We start from the raw sequence: 10,223 nt of genomic DNA, 5'->3' as shown, positions 1-10,223 counted from the left end.
CATGCCTTAAGTGGAACTCGATCTCACGATTCCAATGTTCGAGCCTGCGAAGACATTTCATTTAGACGGCGCGGCTACTGTGATCGGCTGACTAAGGTACGTGTGTAGATAAATCAGCACTGTAATTTCAGAACTGTTCCTTTTTTATTGAGAATTACCTTCCACGTGTCTAGGTTCTTGGCCTCATACATCTGCCACCTTTGTGGCCTTCTGAACGTAATTCTTGAGGAGCAGGCCACATAAAGAGAATCTTATTTTCTCGATAAATGATTATAAATATATTCTTGCATTCCTGCAATCTCAAGACATGACCACTTCAATTAAACTAATCTATCTATCTATCTATCTATGGCTCTACAGACCTTGTGGCCTTGGTCGTTTTCTAAGTTCCTTAACCCTATACATATTCGGTAGGACTTCCTGCACAGGGGATCAGCCCGTCGCAAAGCCGCTACCTACATATAGAACAACACAAACACAGAATAAACACAATACAGACATCCATGCCTCGAGTTGGATTCGAGCCCACGATCTCAGTGTTCGAGTGAGCGAAGAGAGTTCATGACTTAGAACGCGCAGCCATTGTGATCGGCCAACGTCGGAACTGGCTTGAGTGTAATCCGTGGCGTGGAGAACAAATTTATCAAATTTATTTAAATTATTTAATACAAAAGAGTAAATCTACTGTAGACACTACGCGCCTCTACACTGCCCTACATGTCGTCATGTGTAAAATTACTTTTCCCCCGTTTTGTACTGTGCGGAACCGTGGAATGTAAAGTCAAGTAAAATTAATGGACCCTCTATATCACTCTATTCGCATGTCCTCAGTTTCACTGTAACACGCCTTGTAGGGTGGTGGGTCAGAACACGGCCTTGCCTTCTGATACTGAACACGTGACATGTGAAGAACACCGGATCTCTCAGCAGCAGAAATTACAGATGTCTGAAAAGGGTATTCGGGAACAAATCTGGACCCAAGAGTCTGTCACCTGCAAGGTTTGAGCTAGTTATCCCGTATCATACGTATGAAGCATCTCTAAGGGTTATGAGTGACTCATTTTTAAATTGAGAAGGTTACAGGTCTGTTACAAAGCCTCTTGTGTTGAAAGGCCAAGCTTTGCGTTCAGAGTTTCCTTCCCTTAGACAGGTTGCCCAGCACGTAACTGCGGGAAGGGGCCCTTACCAGGTGCTGCCCGTCGGCCCAGTGGAATCTGGACGCCGCATAAGGCAAGGTTACCACTCCCTGTAGTTTGGCTGTATAGTTTATTTAACGTTTGGAGTAAAGATGGACGAAATAATAGGAGGTTAGAGAACTCTGCATAATGAGAAGCCTCATATTTGCACTCTTCGCCAAACACAAACAGAATGACCAAGTTAAGAAGGATGAGATGGGCACGGCATGTAGCATGTATGCAAAGAAGACGAATGCATTTAGGGTTTTGGTGGGAAAGATGGAAGTATAAATGACGCTACGAAGACCGAGATATGAGTTGGAAGATAATGTTAAAATGGATCTCAGTGAAAGAAATTGGGGTTTTATGGATGGATTGATCTGGCTCAGGATAGGGACCAATGGTGGGCTCTTGTAAACTTTCGGGTTCCATCAAATTTTGTAAAAATTCTTGAGAAGCTGAGCAACTAGTTGGTTCTCAAGAAGGACTCAACTCCATGGAGTTAATTAATCTATTTAATTTAGTTAATAGCTCAGTCTGTAAGTTAGTAACAAGATTAGTGATCAATGAATTGGAAAGAATGTGGAAGAAAGGGATCCTAGTCTGCTTTGAGGCACTATCCCGGAATTTTCATGGAGGGGCTGAAGAAAACCGTGATAATCTCAATCAGGACAAGCGATCTCTGGGTCAGGATTTGAAAGCCGAATTCCCCGAACATGAAAGAGGGATGCTAGCCACTCATCTGGGGCGTTCGGAAGCTCAGGGACTGAACTGACTGATGACCTTTATAGGTTGAGCTACCCAGATATCTGTGTAATATTTCTCTGTTCTGGGCAATTTATCACAGTCAAGTCATGCAAGGCTGTGAGCCCTCAATACTGAGGGTGTGCTTGTGCATAAGCAATTTGGGGCCTTTATTATCAAAACGATCTCCATAAAATAACAATCAAATTCAACTTCGCATTAAGATCCCAGTTAAAAATCCAGTGCCAAATCGAAAATACGTGAAACAGTGAACCTAGAGCTCCATGTATTCTTAACTTCAATATCATTCGAGATGAGCGGTAAGCTTCACGCTGCGACCGTTTTACTCATTCGATATGAGGCTTCCCGGGTCCCCAGTTTGTATTAGTGCGATGGCATACCTGCAGGCACAATAACATAAATATAGCTAGTAGAACTTTTGAAATTATGGCAAATTTAAAATATTTGGGAATGAGAGTAACAAATTCAAATTTGATTCAGGAGGAAATTAATAGGAGATTGAGTTCAGAGAAAGCTTGCTACCATTCAGTCCAGAACCGCTTGTCGTCTCGTATGCTGTCTAAAAACATAAAAATTATAATATAAAAAAACTAGAATCTTTCCTGTGGTTCTGTATGGGTGTGAAACTTTGTCTCTGACATTAAGAGAGGGACGTAGACTGAGGGTGTTTGAGAACAGGCGTTGAGGAGAATATCTGGACTGAAGAGAGATGAAGTGATAGGACGCTGTGAGAAAATGGCATAATGAGGTGCTACATAATTTGTACTCATCGCCAAGTGTAATTAGAATGATCAAATGAAGAAGGATGAGATGGGCGTGGGGCGTAGCATGTAGCACGAATGGGGGAGAAGATATATATAAGGAATTAGGTGTAAATATATATATATATAGGAATTAGGTGTGGCACGTGGTAGCGTAGTTGGTTGAGGCACTATGCTACAAGCCGGAAAGTCGCGGGATCAAATCCCGATGAGGTGGATATTTTCAATTTATCTAATCCTTCCAGCCGCACTATGGCCCTGGGGTCGACTGAGCCTTTAACAGAAATGAGTACCGGGAATGTTCTTGGAATGTTCTTGGGGGTAAAGGGCGGATGACAATCTTACCGCCATCTTTGAGCTGATTGTCTAGAAAATGTATGAACCTCAACATCTCACAACCCTATAAGACTCCACGGCCTATTACAGGGATACCTTTACTTTACTTTTTACTTATTATAGGAATTATGTTAACCATCAACACAACAAACACACTCGCTTTTAATATTCGAGCTTTATTGATGCTACACGTTTCGGCCGTACAAGACCATCAGCAGGCAGTCATATACAGGAATACGCTGAGTTACTGAACTATCGATATGGATCCATATCGGTGCAACGTGTCGTATTACATACTAAGAGATGAAATTTGCCTGAAGTTAGTGTTTACAATTAAAGTAGAAGATACAAAATCATATAAAGCTAAAATATAAATATATATATACCATATATCAAGAGATCCTGACAGAGTCCTGAAATAAAACACAACCACATTCAGAAAGTAGGAACACTTTAATCTCAAACCCGATATATCAGACTCTAAAGGAGGCTGATCTGCAAGGCTTACGACCCGTCCAGTGGAGCATGTTGCTTCTGACAGGCAGGGAGGCCAGAAGCCGCGCGCTGTCAGGTATGGAAAGAGACGAGTGACAGAACACGAAAACAGGAGAGGCAGAAGGAGAGATAAACGAGAGAACGGTGGGGAGATGGAAGTGAGAGGAAGCCGTAACAATAGATTTGAATTTAAAGTAGGTGAATACCAACACAGCGGATATCTTCACCTGAAGGAGCGCATCAAATTCAGGACCATTCTTTTTCAGTCCATAAGAAATAAATAATGACAAATATAAAANTAAGGCTGACAACCTCACCGCCATCTGTGAGCCCACTGTTTAGAAAATATGGAAGCATTGACGTCTCACAACCCTATTGGCCTCCACGGCCAGTTACAGGGATTTTTTTATTGCTAGTGAGGTAGGACTAAATCCCTTGTACCGCGGTCATTTCTGGCCTATTGTACCAGCCCCAGATGATAGGTGAGGGTGATTGTGAAGCAATTGGTGGAATGAAGATTGACAGGGGAAACCGAAATACTTGGAGAAAACCTACCCCAGTGCCACTTTGTCCACCACAAATCCCACTTGACCAGACCCGGGATCGAACCCGGGCTGCCGCGGTGGGAAGCCAGCGACTAACTGCTTGAACTATGGCGCTGCCCAAGTTACAGGGATAGCTTTACCTTTTTATACATATAGCACACTAATTCGATGAAGAAGACCAGAACTCTTCTTAGTAGTCTAATTATAACTCAGCTAGTCAATAAATTGCTGGTGACAGTAGCCGAGCGGTCTAAGGCATGTACTGTCTTCGGTCGCTTGGAAAGCGGGATCGTGGGTTCGAATCCCACTCAGGGCATGGATGTTTAGTTTGTGTGTGTGCGTTTTTCTGTGTTTGTGTACAGGTAGAGGCCTTGCGACGAGCTGATCACCCGCCCAAGGAGTCCTACCGAACGTGTAAGATCTAGAAAAACCGAAGTGAACGGAGAAGCTCATAGAGGTAGGCCTAGGCCCACTGGGGCTATAGTGCCAAGGAAAAAAAAAAGTCAATAAATTGCCTTGCTTTTATGGCATCCGAAAGTTCATTAAAGTGTTCACAGTCCGTCAATGAACCCTGCCCTGAACCGAATCCATCCCGCGCTGACTCGTAAACCCTATGTTTAAGATGCAGCTTAATGTTATCCTCCTTACATCTACANATAATTATAATTATAAAATAATAATAATTAATAATTAATTGATTAATTAATTGAAAAATATTCAGAACGAGATCCTCCATGTTCAATACACAACTCACAGCGCTGTGATGCCGTTTCACAAAGTGAGTGGCAGTTTAAATCTGAACATTCCAGTTAATACAACAGAATGTTTTAAGTTAACTGAGTTTTGGGCCACTGTGTGTATACATGTATGCAAAGTGACATAAGACATATAATATATACGAGTATATTAAGAACTGTACTTCCATGAAGGCCTGACAAATGTATGCAATCCAGTCATTCAAAGAACTTCCCACATTTCTTTTGCCTCTATCCCTACAAATCTGCTAGCTCTGCCGCTCGAATAAACGTGGACATATTTCTGTATAAGCAAAGAGAGAGATTTTTGTAAGCAACATCTGCACAGTGAAGCGTAGTGTGAAGGTGCAGCCGTGAGGAATCTTAACCTCAGCACTAAATGAAGACAAGTCGTTAGCTTCACATCTTTGCCCCTTTACCCCCGGGAAAGTGCCCACAGTAATAGAGGATGGGTGGATCCAAAGCCTCTCTGGACGCTGCAGATAAGAATTAACTTTTGTCCCTACAGAAAATCGAATTCCAATTCGAAGAGTCATGTGTGCATAAATATAACACCGTGTAGTCCGTTGAAATTCAACTGACATTTCGGAGAAACGTGTCGCCTCCATCTTCACGGTCAAAAATAAACCACAAAAATAAAGCATCATGAACCAGATAGCAAGCAGAGCTTCATACTGGTTCCTTGCTTGGCTTGGTCTTAGACCTTGAAGATGGAGGCGACATGTGCGTACGAAATGTTAGTTGATTTTCAACGGACTACACGGTGTTATACTCCAGAAGAGAGAAATCTCAGAATCTCAGATTCTGTGAATTCCAATTCCCTTCTCGTCCAGTCTGTTTTTATGATTTTATGGCTTATTTAATGACCCTGGCAGTTGGGCCTGGCGGTAGGGAATTAGAAACTTCAAGAGCGAATTTTAATGAAATGGCATGACACTCGTTTAGTTTCATTGAAAGCGGTTAGCTGGTTCAAAGCTTATCTGCGAGATATTACAGACAGTCTAACGCATACTTATGATGTTAACAAATAACACAATTTCCTCACAGGACCAGAAACACAAACAAAAAACATTTCTTCATAACAGAAAGAAAAATTCTTTTAAGCTTTCTGATTGATCATGAAGTAGAAATTTTCAAAACATACTGTGTGTAAATTACACTGACTACTATGACCTTGTAATTAATTAAAAGTTATAACAATTTATCATCAACTCTGTGAATATCCTCCCCCACCCCCAACAGTTTCTCTTCTAAGATCGACAGTTTTTTTGAAAGCTGATTCTTCCAATCTTGTCTGCGAGACTACGGAAAGATGGACGCAGTATATAATGAAGGAAAGCCTGGAACATCTGTGTGTACGCGAGAGCATTTTCGTGTAGTGGAACACACCGTCCCGAACCCGAAGACAATCAGCCCTCTTGTGCGCAAGCGCGTTGTTAGTGGGATCCGGAAAGCGATTCCCCCTTCCCCTTTTCGTTCTGGATTCCACCCTCTCTCTCTCACTTCCAGGACTTCATATCTGATTTCTCCTACTCCTGTATTTCGCATTGGACACTCTGGCCTGTTTCCCATCAGAATTAATCTGCAACTATTGAACGTTATAGAAAACTTGTAGGACTCTGAACGAACGATAGGCTCTGTAGCAAGGCCAACACATACAGAGGGCAGTATAAACAGAGAATAAAGGCGGACAGATTCCTATGGCCCCAGTGGGATTCGAACAGATGATCTCAATGTTTAAGCAGGCGAAAACATTATATGCATTAGACCGGGCGGCAACTCTAATCGGCTCTGATTGCTGATAAAACCTGCACACGAGTGAAGTTGGTTCATTACACTAAACCGCTAATGAATCTGTCGCTTCTAATATTCATGATATATTTTGAGACCGTTTCCTGGCATGGGTCTGGAGAAACCGAAGAAAAACAAGAAAAACTTCACTTAGGTTTCATGTCTGGATGCAGACAACATACACTCATTACATGTAATCGTTGTGGAGGCGCTGGCTTTTCAGAAACAGAATCTTATTGTTCTGCAGAGCTCTGATACCACAACGAACTCCATGAGGCACAACTATTCTTCAGCAGCTGATGGTCGCTCAGCTTGCCCAGAAATTCTTCAAGTCTTATGAACTCTAAAGACTCATTTCCGCGTTCATCAGAACCTGACATTGAACCGTAAGAGTCGTGGTTCGAATTTGTTCCTTCTAACAAGACATTAGGATCATACAAAGCGATGTAGCGTCCTTTTGCGTCTATAGTACTTAAACATTATTAATTTGACCGAGAACTCGGGACAGCGCAGTCGGTATAGCGACTGACTATGGGCGGGACTACCGAGGGGTCCGACTTTGAGTCCCGATATGGTCAAGAATTTTGTCTCTTCTACACTGCCCAGACCGGCTCTGGGATCCACTCAACTTCCTGTCCAATAGGTACCGTTGGCTCTTTCCCCGGGGGTAAAGCGAACGGGGCGTGAAGCTGACCACTCACCTTCAGCTAGTGCTGAGGTAAAGAAAATGTGGATCTATACATCTACTCCCCTATACTCCTTCATAGGGTAGTGCTTAATTAGTTAGGCACAGGAACAACTTAAGTTTACTTAGTTTTTACAGATATTCAGTTTCAAGATGAAAAGTTTTATAGCGCAGTTCGGAAGAAGACAGTAGTGGCCTAATTGAAGGTCGAACCACGTGCTTCCAAAATACGAATTTATCAAATTACCAGTACATTAACCTATTGTGAATTGAAGTTGTTGAACTGACGAAAGAAATAGATTAAAGAGATTGTTATTCTCCTGGGGCTATGTTATCTACATGAAGTTTGCACACAGACAGACAGACTGATACAGGGAAGGTACTGGGCAATGAATGCGTGCTAAACTGCTTGCATACAATTAATATATTTCTGCTTGTGTTATCTTTTGTGTTTCATCAGGATATTATTGGTACTTTTTTTAATAGCAAAACTTCCAGCAGAAGAAACTTTCATAATGGTTTGTATTATTTTGTTTGTTTACTTCATTTATGGCACAAAATGTGAGCATAAAGTCAAGTGGAGAATCACGGAACTAACCTCAAGTAGCTCATTTTCATGCCCCGTGGCTTCATTATTACAGACGAGTCTTTCGCATTGAATATGTGGAATTCCAATATCTTGTGTTTGCAAAAGGAAATTAAATTAAGCAGCCCGCTGCCCCTCACCCCTCCACCTGAATTCCAACAACTTAAATTTCATTAACTCACAGCAGTCTCAGACATACACAATAGAATTTCATTGTGGGTTAGATCGAGTAGTGTCAGGACCCGAAGCCTAAAGCCTGACGCCGTACAAATTAATATACAAATACAAGATCAGTTGCAAACTGAGGATATAGTAGAGGAAACATCAATTAAATTAGAAACAGTGAGTGACTTAGTGAGTGGTGTTACAGACCCATCTCTTTGCACTGGATATAATCAAGTTAAAACGTCGATTGTTTAACACGGAATAAAATTAAATTAAATTATTTCAGATGCTAATTTCAGACATTCACTCTTGTTAATTATTGAAGTTAATTCTGTTCTAGGGTTGTCATACCGTATGGACTTCTCAGAGGTACACGCTGCCTCCATCTTCAGGGTAGATGAGTGTAGATTAGTGCGTATCTGTATATATAGCACTGAAAACATATATACCGTATTTACGCATGTATAGGCCGCGTGCGTATATAGGCCGCAGCACAATTTTCAGACAGAAATTATAGAAAAAATAATTTTCTTGGAATATTATTTCAGGAGTATTACACCCTGTATTACTAATTATGAATATAATTTTTTTAAATGAAGTGTGATTTCGAATATTTCGAATATAAGCCCCACCCCAGTTTTCCTCTTGAATTTTTGTCAAAAAATGTGCGGCCTATACATGCGTAAATACGGTATATATATATATACAGCCAATGCCTCTGAAACATGGCAACATTGCCCACATCTACACAACAAACAACCAAAGAACAGAATTAGCATCGTAAGTCAAACTTCAGATGGGGCCAGGCTAACAGCAGTCTGGTAATACACTTCTTCACAGAGATACGTATGTCTGCCTCCACAGAGGAAAGTGCCAGGTCTTAATAGTTATTCAGTGACCTAAGCATTACTACTGTATTGCATTATAGAAAAGAAAGATAGTGGGGAAATACAGAGCATGAGGAAAAGTATTGGTACTTAATTAAGCACAGAGGCAATGTCGCCTGATGTAAATGATAGAGTAGAACAATATCAAAAGAGACATTCTGATAATTTATGTTATAAGGAAGCAGCGCAAGAAATGTACACCAAGCCAATTGTGTGCTCTGCGGCGCTTCGCCTAAATCTGTTCTTGGCCCGCTTTCTGGTATCTAACGACTGGCTATTCGTGGAGTTGGAAGGTGGGAAGGTCAGAAGTAAGTCGACAATGGAGTATCTTATAGTGCGTTTGTAAAGAACGAGACATTTTTCTTTGAAAAGACACGACAGTTTTATTTACCCCTCAAAGGAATAATAATTATGGACTGCTTGCCAAAGCAGCCAAAATTATTTTGTGTGAAGAAGGCAGTTATAGGTGCATTTCACATACGTATGTAAAAAGAATATTTGTTTAATTTCTGTGCGACAATACAATATTATGACATTACGTGCTGGTGTTGGAAAATGGCGTAATATTTGGCATGATGGTGAAGAAGTCAGCACTCTACATATTGAGAAGGAAAAGAAGTGCTCCAAAGTAACACATTTCCTAGTGTCAAGTTATACTCTCCAGAGTAAGTAGACATGAAGCATGACGGTCATATAAATACTTTAAGTTCAGAACCTATCTCAAATGAAACATATCGCATCTCCATTACAAAGACTAATAAGTTAATGTTGTTTGGAGGAATAATCGTTGTTTATTTATTGATTCATAAGAAACATATAATTACTGCATTTTTGTGCAAAATAAGGAGGTGTCTGCGGGTGTCTGGATGAAAGATATTGGAAATAAAAATTGTTTATCTCGGAAACTAATTCTCATACACGTATCCTGTTTATATCATCAGAAAAGAAAATTCTGAAAGTCATGTCCGGTTTACGCGTATGCGCCGCCACATTTCTGCCACCATGTTAGGAATCACCTGGACAGAGTGATGGTTGGGATATGAATTGGCAGAGGTGGGCCAATCGCTTGGCCTCCTAGGTCGCCAGATTTAACCCCACTGGATTTTTTATCCATGATATGTAAGAAGTGTCCGTCTTTTAGTGCACTCAATTTCACTTGTTATTTCACAACATGTTTCGGCACTACAGTGCCATCATCAGGTGCTCCATTTACGTCAATCTATTTCATTGCTTGCCATTACGTCATTGTAAAATTTAAAAAGTATTTTAAAATGTTC

General features: G+C 41.0%; 1 protein-coding gene across 3 annotated transcripts in view; it reads left to right on the top strand.

Moving 5' to 3' along the window:
* Positions 1–8,947: 8,947 nt before the first annotated feature.
* LOC111867537 (protein TRC8 homolog) overlaps positions 8,948–10,223 on the top strand; it is a 22,550-nt gene continuing 21,274 nt past the window's right edge. Inside the window, exon 1 of one of the 3 annotated variants that reach the window (XM_023857514.2) lies at positions 8,948–9,611. The gene's annotated coding sequence lies outside the window, so the exon portion shown is untranslated. The remainder of the gene's footprint in view (positions 9,612–10,223) is intronic. The other 2 variants (XM_023857512.2, XM_023857513.2) reach the window with 2 other exon arrangements.

The sequence above is a fragment of the Cryptotermes secundus genome, unplaced genomic scaffold (genome assembly GCF_002891405.2).
Source record: "Cryptotermes secundus unplaced genomic scaffold, Csec_1.0 scaffold1979, whole genome shotgun sequence".
Classification (NCBI taxonomy): Eukaryota; Metazoa; Arthropoda; class Insecta; order Blattodea; family Kalotermitidae; genus Cryptotermes; species Cryptotermes secundus.
Note: the sequence above shows the minus strand (reverse complement) of the source record. Positions and strands in the feature narration are given on the sequence as shown.